This window comes from Tachyglossus aculeatus, unplaced genomic scaffold (genome assembly GCF_015852505.1).
Source record: "Tachyglossus aculeatus isolate mTacAcu1 unplaced genomic scaffold, mTacAcu1.pri scaffold_182_arrow_ctg1, whole genome shotgun sequence".
NCBI classification, from domain to species: Eukaryota; Metazoa; Chordata; class Mammalia; order Monotremata; family Tachyglossidae; genus Tachyglossus; species Tachyglossus aculeatus.
In genome coordinates this window covers 5,494-18,001 of record NW_024044902.1, presented here as the reverse complement: position 1 = coordinate 18,001, position 12,508 = coordinate 5,494, and the positions used below count along the sequence as shown (strand labels likewise).

The 12,508-nt window shown below is 46.0% G+C and overlaps 1 pseudogene; it reads left to right on the top strand.

Annotated features, from left to right (window-relative positions):
• Positions 1-543: 543 nt before the first annotated feature.
• Positions 544-3,227, top strand: LOC119923382 (annotated as a pseudogene).
• The last annotated feature ends 9,281 nt before the right edge of the window (positions 3,228-12,508 follow it).

Genomic DNA, 12,508 nt, shown 5'->3' with positions numbered 1-12,508 from the left:
GTGGTCCCTGGGTTCGGGGTCCCCTATCCCTTCAGGGCTGAGGGTACTTTTAGTTTAGTTTAGTTTAGTTCCCTCGATGTCTTCTTCTATGATGTTTTTCATTTCCTCCTCACTCCATTCTTGTTTGGGTGCCAGGCTTCCGGGTCCCAGTTGGTGCCCATTATAAGTGTCCATACCCTGGGGTGGCACATCGGTCGCCCCTTCAGTTTTGCTAGTCTGCACCCCAAGATAACCCCCTTCTCGACTGCTTCTTCGGCGGTCTTATTTGTCGTTTGTAGGAGTCCTGCATAAGGCTCTTTTGACTCCTGGTTCTCCCGAACTGCCTTTCCAGCTTCTCGAGCCGTACTTTCACTTTCCAGCCACATATTCATTTCATTTTGGCATGTCACCAGCAGCAGCCATCATAGAGTCGCAACGGCTCTCCTCTCTGATTTTGACATCTTATGGATTTCCAGGGCTCATAGAGTGTCCTCTATGCCCTTCGGGGTCTCCACTAGAGCACCCCATTCCCGGGGAGGGCCAGCCATATCAATCGCTTCAGCTATGTCCGATCACATCCCCGAGTTGCGTTCTGAGTTCTGCTCTGATTTTGACACCTTATGTATGTTCAGGGCTCATAGAGCGTCCTCTATGCCCTCTGGGGTCTCCACTAGAGCACCCCATTCCCGGGGGTCGGGGAGGGCAGCCATATCAAGCACTTCAGCTACACCTGTCCCGAGTTCCACCCCGGGATCTGTGATACCAGGCATCCTGCCTCCTTTTTACCCATGTCTGGGGTTTGGGGCATTGACACACAATCCTGCCGACTATGCCAATGTGGGGAGATGCCTCCAAGTCAGCTGGGGTCGCCGACCAGAGGGAGGCTCCGTGTTTTTTAGATTGGGCAATGATAAGCCAAAGACCAGACTTCGAGCCAGAGTGATCAGTTCTGCTTCTTTATTGGGTGTATTCACACAGCTGTAGCACAGCAAGCAAGCTAAGGAGGGGTTCTGAGTACTAATCAGCAGGCCAGGCTCTGCAAGGCTCAGTCTAAATGCCTACAACTAAAAATAGCAGCAATGCCTCATATACAAAGACCCCTTGAACCGGTTAGCCCTCCCCGTATTCCCAGGTTGTCTATCTGATTGGAATAGTTCCTGTTGCACAACTTTGTAGTGTAGCAGTTGCTGTGGGTTGCTCAGGCGGAGGGAGGGGGAGAATTCACAGGCAGGGTACTCTTCCCACAGAGCTGAATTCATTCCTTCATTCATTCAATCATATTTATTGAGCGCTTACTGTGTGAAGAGCACTTGGGAAGTACAAATGGATATTATCAATCAATCAGTCGCATTTATCAAGTGCTTACTGTGTACTAAGGCCTGGGAGAGTATTATGGATTGATTGGTCAATTGGCTACGTTCAGGTGGGTGAAAAATATGTTAGGGAGGATTACTGTACATTGTTCCCGAATGATGTCAATAAGTCACATTGCATGTCATCACTGGCTGTCATGCGATCCTAGAGAAGGTGGGGGGGGGGTTATTCCACTCACTAGTGTGGTCAAACATCTGAAGCCAAACCTGATCATATAGAATACCTGCCAGAAGCAATCCTTGTCAACAGAAACTATCTATGTGCCTGTGTACCTAGAGGAAGAGCAAGAGCCCTGGTCTAGTGCTCTGAGGAGGCAGACTTGAGTTGTCACTTCCCCTTACTGGGGCTTCTGGTCTCTGAATAGAGGTGTGGGTTCAAATCCTATTTCTGGCATTTCTCCCTTTCTTGGATGTAAGCTCACTGTGGGTGTTTCAGTTTCAATGTCATATTGTATTCTCCCAAGCGCTCCAAGTGCTCTTCCAAGCATGCAGTAAGTGCTCAATAAATATGATGGATTAATTGATTGATTTAGGCATAAATAGCAAAGCCTTTTTTATGCTTATGGTTATAGAATCCCATGTTATCTATGACTGTAGAAAAAAACTCTCCATCTAATGGCAAATATGATTCCGTCCTTTTGGTCTAGGAATATCCATCATTCATTTTTCAGCTTTGTGCGAAATTTCCCATCCTGGTGATTTGCTAATCATCCTGGTGATTTGTTCAGTGAATGTAGCAAATGTCAAATGGAGATTCCCAGAAGAGATGGGAATGCTGATTTCTGATCTCTCATAGGTGGCTGTGAATGAAAGTTGAACAGGATGTTAAGTCATTGCAGAAGCCAGATTTCAGAATAAGTTAACCTCATGCCGAAGAGCATTAACATGCCATTTGCCTTACTGTTTTCATGCTTGAAATGATGAGGGGAAGCAGAGTGCTGTGACTGACTTCATTCTCCTGAGTTTTCCCAACTTTCCCAAACAGCAGTTTCGTCTGTTTGTGGTGTTTTTAATCATTTACTTAATTATCTTGGTAGGAAACATGGTCATTGTCTTCATCATCACCCTGGAACAGAGTTTTCACATTCCTATGTACTTATTCCTGAGGATCTTGTCTATCTCAGAAACTTGTTAGAGTGGAACGATCGTCCCCAAAATGCTTGTGATTCTTTCAGTGGGTCACAAAACCATTTCGTTTGCTGCCTGTGCCGTGCAAGTGTATTTCATTCTATTCCTAGGGGTTACGGGATGCTTTCTCCTATGCAAAATGGCCTATGATTGCTATGTGGCCATCTGTAATCCCCTGCATTACCCCGTCCTTATGAGTAAAGCAGTTCTCACCAAGCTCACAGTGCGTTCTGTAATTTCCGGGTCAGTTATTGCCATGATTCAAACGCTTTGGATATTTAGCTTTCCGTTTTGTGACCACAATAAAATGAATCACCTCTCTATGAAACTCCCCCGGTACTGGAGCTCGTGTCTGAAGACATCTTCCTCTTTGAAATCTATGCCTGTATAGGCACCATTTCAGTGGTTATGCTTCCTTTCCTGATGATACTTCTGTCCTACACTCGCATCCTCTACACTATTCTGAAAATGTCTTCAACAGCCGGAAGACAAAAAGCCTTCTTCACCTGTGCTTCTCATCTGACTTCTGTGACCCTATTCTACGGCCTTGCTAATCTCACCTACTTACAACCAAAGGTCAGTTACAAAGGCGAGTTGCAAAGGCCAGAGAGCAAGGAATTGCTCTCTCTGGCATATATTCTCCTCACACCTCTGCTAAACCCTCTCATCTACAATTTGAGAAACAGTGAGATGAAAGGTGCACTGAAGAAAATATTGAGAAGAAAACTGTGTTCCCCCAAATTGTAGACATTTTCATAGTTTGCACTAGAAAATGCCTTTTTGCAGAATGTGGGGGGGTCTACTGTGAGGTAGAGATGGAGAATTCAGTTGGCATTGCTTAGCCTTAAATGTGAATGGGTAAACACATGCGACTAATTCCACATTGTAAATTCAAACTTACAACAAAGCTCTATAAGAATATTTTTTGATAATATTGATAGGTTTATTTTTACATTTCAATAGATGGAGGTGAAAAAGATTGCTTAACATTCTTGAATGAGGACTCATGATCAGGGAGTTGGAGCAGGAGGGAAAGGGTAATGAACGTGAGTTAGGATTAAAGCTGTCTGAAGCTTTTTCTTTCTTGGCATTCAGCAGACCATCTTTGAAGTTTCTGTTAATCATCAGGCCACAATCAGCAGCCATATTCGGTTTTAAGATCTAAGTACTACTCTCATCACTGATTTTCCATCCAACTCTCCCACCTCATCTAATCCTTCCCTGACTTCCCCTTACATCTCAAGGCAGAAATCCAGTCTTTAGGGTAGGATTCGTGTTGCAGTTTGGCCTAAGGAATCCACTCTGTCAATCCTGCTATTCTTATAATGCAGTAGGATTTTTAAAGCTGGTCAGATTTTCAAGATTGGAGGTACTTTTAGGATCCAGGTCTGTAGCCCTGGGATTATCTCCTGGAGTGTTCTGGGGGAACCAACTGATTCCTCCAGTCCTTGGATTGGGTCTGAGTCCCCAGATCACCTGTGTGTACCAGCACCCACAAATCCCCCCTCTCTCTTTCTGCCATTACCTCACCTCTGATCCCCTCCCTCTCTTCCTCTCTAGAGACCAGGTTCTTGGCGAGATTGACACCTATACCATGAGAGTCCCCACATTTATAAAGGATTTTCTTTGTCTGGCTCCCTGTTTAAAGATGAATCTTCCCCACCAGGGCTTGTGTGAGGGGCATTGAAGCACCCTCTACCACGTGACAGCTCTGTCTCCAATAACCTTAGTTGAAAATGGAACCAAAATCCCATTTGGTCAAAGCATGGCAGAATTGCACAGTTCTAATTCTCTTGGCTTTGGAGGCACGAGTTGGACTCATAGCTAATTATTTAAAAGAAATCAAATTCTTCCATGTTTACATATATGAATCTATACACAGACAAATATCTATGTGTCTATATTTTATGATATTCCATAGTCCTATTTCAAGCTTTTCAGCACACAAAAGAGTGCATATATATGCATACACAGTGTATGTGGAAAATATTAATATATAGATATATTCACTTGTATGTAAGTACATACATGTGAACAAGTGTATATATGAATATCATAAGTGCACATGTTCTTAGGCACATGAACATGCATGTGTGCATATGCACATCGATGCATGTAAACACACATGTATAGGACAATAAGCCATGTTTTCTTCTCCAGCCACAGAATGGAAGCGATGAAACCTCCTGTGAGGAAAGCAGTGATTATCTTCCATCTCCCGCTTTGCCCCAAGATTCTCCAGGTTACTGGGGTTTTACAGAGAAGTAGTGTGGCGTAGTGGAATGAACATGGGCCTGGAGGTTGGAGATCATAGTTTCTAATCCCAGCTCTGCCTCGTATGCTGTGCGATCTTGGGCAAGTCACTTAACTTCTCTATACCTCAGTTACCTCATTTGTAAAATGGGGATTGTTAAAGAAAAGTAGGGTGCAAAATAGGTTAACTGGTGTAAATGTCCACAGGGTTTGAGAGCCCAAGGTGTTGATGCAGATAGGAAAAATGACTCGGAGACATGAGTTCTGATAGAGCAGGAAAGGTAGGAAGGTTGACTACCTGCCCTTTCACCTCCCGAGAGAGGTAAGAGTGGCAAGCAGCCCCAATCTGAGCCTCTGCTTCCTCTTTTATTTAGTTCCCCATCTGAGCTACACAAAGGATTCCCGAACACGTGCCGCACGTGAAACCTTGGCATTCCTAGATCCTGAGTTAAATTATAACCCTTTGTTTGTCATGGTTTTGTTAGTGTCTAAATCCCTGTTATCAGGAAGTTATCAGGAGATAATGGTCAGTACAGGATGGGGACATCCCATTCAGAGTTGAGCCACTTTGGTTAATGTAGCTTTGCACACACTGGAGTGCTTTCGGTCTGAACAAAATGGAGGGTTACTATTGGTATGCACAAGATGGAGTCAGTCATGTCAAGTCCGCAGGCGGACAACAATCCTCCCTTTGATCCTTCCGAGGCCCATGGCCTCCGGGAGGATCACACACAACCCTTCTCGGGATAACATAGGTCTTCCGCAAAGCCGGCACCTAAAGTAAAGGAAAAGACAGAAAAATCCAGGCATACTAGAGCAGACCAGACACAACAATCCCCCTCCTCAGCGAAACATGGTGCCCAGATGGTGCTGCATGTCCATGACCTCGGCCTTGGGCAGGGGTACAGTCGAGGTTTGCAGAAGCATCAGGGTAGATGAAGTGTGTCGGAGGCAGGCCTTCAAAAGCTGAGAAATACAGCACCAAAAACAAGAAGCACAGAAAAACCGGAGGGCTGCCCAACGAGAGTCCTCATTGGCTCGGCAATTGCCCAAACTCATGGAATCACTTCCCCGGTTGTGGGCACGAACATGCACAATGGTCACCTCGACTGGGAGCAAGAGGGCCCATAGTAGGCGCTCTATACGATCCCCATTAACAACCTGATGGACAGCTGAGGTGAGCAACCCACGACATTGCCATAGGGCACCTGTAGCGTGACATACCCCAAAGGCATACTTAGAGTCCATACAGATGCTCACGTGCTTCCCCTTACCGAGTAATAATGCCTGTGTAAGGCCTTCAAGCTCAGCTGCCTGCACACTGCAAGAAGCTGGGAGTGAGCCGGTCCACAGCACAGAGGTGAGGGTAACAATGGCAGCGCCGGTGAGGCACACCCCTTGGTCCATACAGGAGGAGTCATCTGTAAACAAAGTTAGATCAGCGTGGCTCAGTGGAAACAGCACGGACTTTGGAGTTATCAGTTAGTTTCTAGTTATCACCCCATATCCCTTCTAGTTATCGCCCCATATCCCTCCTACCATTCCTTTCCAAACTCCTTGAACGAGTTGTCTTCACGGGCTGCCTCGAATTCCTCTACACCTACTCTCTCCTTGAGCCCCTCCAGTCTGGCTTCCGTCCCCTACATTCCATGGAAACTGCCCTATCAAAGGTCACAAATGACCTCCTGCTTGCCAAATCCAACGGATCCTACTCTATCCTAATCCTCCTCGACCTCTCAGCTGCCTTCGACACTGTGGACCACCCCCTTCTCCTGAACACGCTATCCGACCTCGGCTTCACAGACTCCGTCCTCTTCTGGTTCTCCTCTTATCTCTCCGGTCGTTCATTCTCAGTCTCTTTTGCAGGCTCCTCCTCCCCCTCCCATTCCCTTACTGTGGGGGTTCCCCAAGGTTCAGTGCTTGGTCCCCTTCTGTTCTCGATCTACACTCACACCCTTGGTGACCTCGTTAGCTCCCACGGCTTCAACTACCATCTCTATGCTGATGGCACCCAAATCTACATCTCTGCCCCTGCTCTCTCCCCCTCTCTCCAGGCTCGCATCTCCTCCTGCCTTCAGGACATCTCCATCTGGATGTCTGCCCGCCACCTAAAACTCAACATGTCCAAGACTGAACTCCTTGTCTTCCTTCCCAAACCCTGCCCTCTCCCTGACTTTCCCATCTCTGTTGACGGCACTACCATCCTTCCCGTCTCACAAGCCCGCAACCTTGGTGTCATCCTCGACTCTGCTCTCTCATTCACTCCTCACATCCAAGCCGTCACCAAAACCTGCCGGTCTCAGCTCCGCAACATTGCCAAGCTGCGCCCTTTCCTCTCCATCCAAACCGCTACCCTGCTCGTTCAAGCTCTCATCCTATCCCGTCTGGACTACTGTATCAGCCTTCTCTCTGATCTTCCATCCTCGTGTCTCTCCCCACTTCAATCCATACTACATGCTGCTGCCCGGATTGTCTTTGTTCAGAAACGCTCTGGGCATGTTACTCCCCTCCTCAAAAATCTCCAGTGGCTACCAATCAATCTGCGCATCAGGCAGAAACTCCTCACCCTCGGCTTCCAGGCTCTCCATCACCTCGCCCCCTCCTACCTCACCTCCTTTCTCTCCTTCTACAGCCCACCCCGCACCCTCTGCTCCTCTGCCGCTAATCTCCTCAACGTGCCTCGTTCTCACCTGTCCCGCCATCGACCCCCGGCCCACGTCATCTCCCAGGTCTGGAATGCCCTCCCTCTGCCCATCCACCAAGCTAGGGCTCTTCCTCCCTTCAAGGCCCTATTGAGAGCTCACCTCCTCCAGGAGGCCTTCCCAGACTGAGCCCCTTCTCTCCTCTCCCCCTCGTCCCCCTTTCATCCCCCTCATCTTACCTCCTTCCCTTCCCCACAGCACCTGTATATATGTATGTATGTTTGTACATATTCATTACTCTATTTATTCATTTATGTATTTTACTTGTACATATCTATTCTATTTATTTTGTTTTGTTAGTATGTTTGGTTTTATTCTCTGTCTCCCCCTTTTAGAGTGTGAGCCCTCTGTTGGGTAGGGACTGTCTCTGTATGTTGCCAACTTGTACTTCCCAAGCGCTTAGTACAGTGCTCTGCACACAGTAAGCACTCAATAAATACGATTGATTGATTGATTGATTGATTGATTAATTGCTTGATTTATTGACTGGAGTCAGAGGTCATGGGTTCGAATCCTGGCTCTGCCACTTAGCTGTGTGACTTTGGGCAAGTCACCTAACTTTTCTGGGCCTCAGTTACCTCATCTGTAAAATGGGGATGAAGACTGTGAGCCCCCTGTGGGACATCTTGATCACCTTGTATGCCCCCAGCGCTTAGAACAGGGTCTTGCACATAATAAGCACTTAATAAATGCCATTATTATTAGTATTATTATCAGGAGTGAACAGAGGCTCATCTCGGAGGTCAGGTTGAGGAGCTACAGTTTCCTGAACTACATCATCATAATCATGAATTTGGTCAGTCATGGGGGAGGACACCAGGAGAGTAGCCAGATTCACGGAGCCACAGCACACCACCTGTACCTGTGTATTTTCCAATAAGGCATCCTCATACTTAGTCAGATGTGCCACAGATTGGGCTTGGGTGGCTGCTCCACGAAGGAGGTGCACAACTTCATGTGGAGTCTGAACAAAAACGGCATGTCCTAAGAGGAAAGGCATGCACTGAATCAGGCTTGCTCGTTTGGGGGCGATTGCTCTTTCTCCCACCCACAACATGAACCCAAGTTATTTTACCTGGGGCTGACACCACTGCAGTTTCTCGTGGCTGACTTTAAGACCAAGCTGATGCAAACAGGCTAGGACCTGGAGGGAACCAGACCGACACAGATCTTCTGTGTCCCAGGCAATAAGGATATGATCCACATACTGGAACATACTGATCCCTTAGGGTAATTTGAGGGGTGATAGGGCTCTGCATAATTCTCTCGAAAAGTTGGTTGGGGAGTGGACAAAACCGTGGGCAAGTCTTGTCCAGGTCAATTGACGGCCTTCCGAGGTAAAGGCAAAAAGGTACTGGCTCTCACAGGACACCGGGATGGTAAAGAAATCACCAGTTAGATCAATATAAGTAAAACAGGTTGCTTTAGGACTCACGGAGCTAACTACCACCGAGGAACTAGGAACCACAGTGTGCACAGGCAAAATGTAAGAATTGATTGCACACAAGTCCTGGATAAACCGATAAAATGGAGGGGAGCCTGGATTTTGCACAGGCAACACTGGAGTATTACAAGGAGACCAACATTCGATTAAAATTCCCTCATGCAAAAAAAGCAGTTATCAGGGGCTTTAAATCTGCTTAACCTTCTGGAGACATTGGATACTGTCTGACTTGGGGAGGTGCCCGGTCCTCTCAAACTGCAATTTTAACTGGCTGCCCCTTGAAGAAAGCCTACATCCGATGGAACACGACTCCACAGTGTCAGAGGCAATGTTCTTAGAGTGGGATCATCTGTGCAGGGAGATGCATCCAGGAGTACTACGAGGGAACTCAGCTGTGCAGGTGGAGTGTGCACTGGATCAGATTTGACCAGGAGGCTTCCTAGAGTCAAGACAATTCCTTCCTGATCATCACAAACCAGAGTCACATTCGAACAGCATAATAGATCTCGTACTATTAAAGGAGATGGAGTGGAAGAAGTGATGAGAAACAGGTGGTGGATGCAAATCCCCTGTAGCCAGCACTGTAGGGGCTGCGCTCTAGAAACAGTTTGAACTTTCCCACCTACCCCTACTATACTTATCCCAGACAGAGTGGAGCCACTTTGGTTAATGTAGCTTTGCACACACTGGAGTCTGCACAAAATGAAGGGTTACTATTGGTATGCAGAAGATGGAGTCAGTCATGCCAAGGCCGCTGGCGGACAACAGGGATCAAGATTGTGGGCCCCATGAGGGGCATGGATTTTTTCCTCTTTTTCCCCTTTGTCCTCTCCTCCTCCCCAACACCAACGCCCTACCTCCTTCCCCTCCCCACAGCACCTGTATATATGTTTGTACAGATTTATCACTCCATTTATTTTACTTGTACATATTTATTATTCTATTTATTTTGTAAATGATGTGCATTTAACTTTAATTTCATTAGTTTTGACGATTTGGCATCTGTCTACATGTTTTATGTTGTTGTCTGTCTCCCCTTTCTAGACTGTGAACCCGTTGTTGGGTAGGGACCGTCTCTATATGTTGCCAACTTGTACTTCCCAAGTGCTCAGTACAGTGCTCTGCACACAGTAAGTGCTCAATAAATACGATTGAATGAATGAATGAATGACTGTGTGCAACCTGATTACTTTATCTCTACCTTAGCACTTAGAACAGTGCTTGGCACATAGTAAACACTTAACAAAAACCACAATTATTATTATTATTATTACCCTCCAATCCCCAGATTTACATAGCCACTGCCAATCAATTAATTGGTAAATGGTATTTATTGAGCTCTACCTGTGCAGAACACTGTACTAAGTGTTTGAAAAAATACAATACAATAGACTGGGTAGTCACAATCCCTGTCCACAAGGGGTTTGCATTTTAGAAGGGAGGACAGACATTAAAATGAATGGATAAAGAAAATGGCAGTGTATAAAAATAAATATTTAAATGCTATGGGGCTGGATGTGGAGTGAATATACAAGTGTCTAAGGGATGCAGACCTAGGTGCATGATGATGCAGAGGGGATGGTAAATAGGTTGGGGAAATGAGGGGTTAGTTAGGGAGGGTCTCTTGAAGGAGATAGTATTTTAGTAGGGATGTGAAGATAGGGAGAATGGTGCTCCATGAATGTGAAATGGGAGGGAGTTCCAGGTCAGAGGGAGGATATAAGTAAGAGTCTGGCCCCGAGGCAGGTAAGATTGAGATACAGAAAGTAGGTTGGTGTCAGAGGAGGGAAATGGGCAGCCCTGGCTGTAGGAAATAATGATAATAATGATAATGATAATGATAATGATGATAATAATAATAATAATAATAATAATAATAATAATAATAACATTTGTTAAGCACTTACTATGTCCCAGGCACTGTACCAAGTGCTGGGGTGGATACAAGCAAATAGGGTTGGGCACAGTATCTGTTCATGGGGTTCAGTCTCACTCCCCATTTTACAGATGAAATAACTTAGGCCCAGAGAAATGAGGTCACTTGTCCAAGGGGTTAGAACCCCTGATCTTCTGACTCCCAGGTCTGTGCTCTATCCACTGGGTAAGGTAGGTGGGGGAGAACTGATGGCTTCAAGCTAATGGTAGAGTTTCTGCTTGTTGTGGACGTGGATGGGCAACTACTGGATGTTCTTGAGGAGTGGAGAGACTTCTTTTAGAAAAGAAGGTTCTGGGCAGCAGAGTGAATAAACGACTGGAGCGGGGAGAGACAGGAGGCAGGGAGGTCAGTGATAAATCTATGCAATAGTTAAGGTGGGATTTGATACGTACTTTGATCAGCATAGTACCAGTGTGGATGGGGAGAAAAGAACGGATTTTATTAAGGTGGTGAAAGTAGAACCAACAGGATTTGGTGACAGACTGAATATTTGTGAGGAATGAAAGAGATAAGTGGTGCTTCACTCCGCAGAAACTACCCTCTCAAAGGTCATCAATGACCTTGGCCTTGGGGTAGAGAGTCTACAGGGTGCATGCCTATAGGCAGGAAGGTTCTAGGCCAGAGAGTGTTTCCAGGTAACATAGGGCCCCAGGAACTCAAACTTTGTGGGTCCTGACATTCAGTCCATAGAAGGGACTGAAGCAGAAGCTTAGAGAAGCAGCATTGCTCAGTGGAAAGAGCACGGGCTTTGGAGTCAGAGGTCCTGGATTCAAATCACTGCTCTGCCACTTAGCTGTGTGACTTTGGGCAAGTCACTTCACTTCTCTGTGCCTCAGTTACCTCATCTGGAAAATGGGGATGAAGACTGTGAGCCCCCCGTGGGACAACCTGATCACCTTATATCTCCCCCAACGCTTAGAAACGTGCTTTGCACGTAGTAAGCTTCCCGTAGTAAGCTTCTTCCCTTCCCCACAGCACCTGTATATATGTATATATGGTTTAACATATTTATTACTCTATTTATTTATTTATTTATTTATTTATTTTGCTTGTACATTTCTATCCTATTTATTTTATTTTGTTGGTATGTTTGGTTCTGTTCTCTGTCTCCCCCTTTTAGACTGTGAGCCCACTGTTGGGTAGGGACTGTCTCTATGTGTTGCCAATTTGTACTTCCCAAGCGCTTAGTACAGTGCTCTGCACATAGTAAGCGCTCAATAAATACGATTGATTGATTGATAGTAAGCACTTAATAAATGCTAAAAGGGATAAAACAGTATTGTACCTTTTTCTACCCAAGCCCTATCCTCCGCGTGACTTTTCCATCACTGTAGTTTAGACAACACCATCATCCTTCCTGTCTCCTAAGCCCCTAACCTTGGCACTGTCCTTAATTCATCTCTCTCATTCAAACCACATATTCAATCAGTCATGAAATCCCATATCCTTGGTATATACACCTGCTCATGGCATTCTTCATCTCCTTATTTCTCAGTCTGTAGATCATGGGATTCAACATGGGGATTACCACTGTATAGAAAACAGAGGTCACTTTGTCCGAGTCCAGGGAGTAGCTGGAGCTCAGCCGCACATATGTGAAGACCGTGGTCCCGTATAAAATAGTCACAGCTGCCAGGTGGAAAGTGCAGATAGAAAAAGCTTTGCATCTCCCTTCAGCAGATCCAATCCTCAA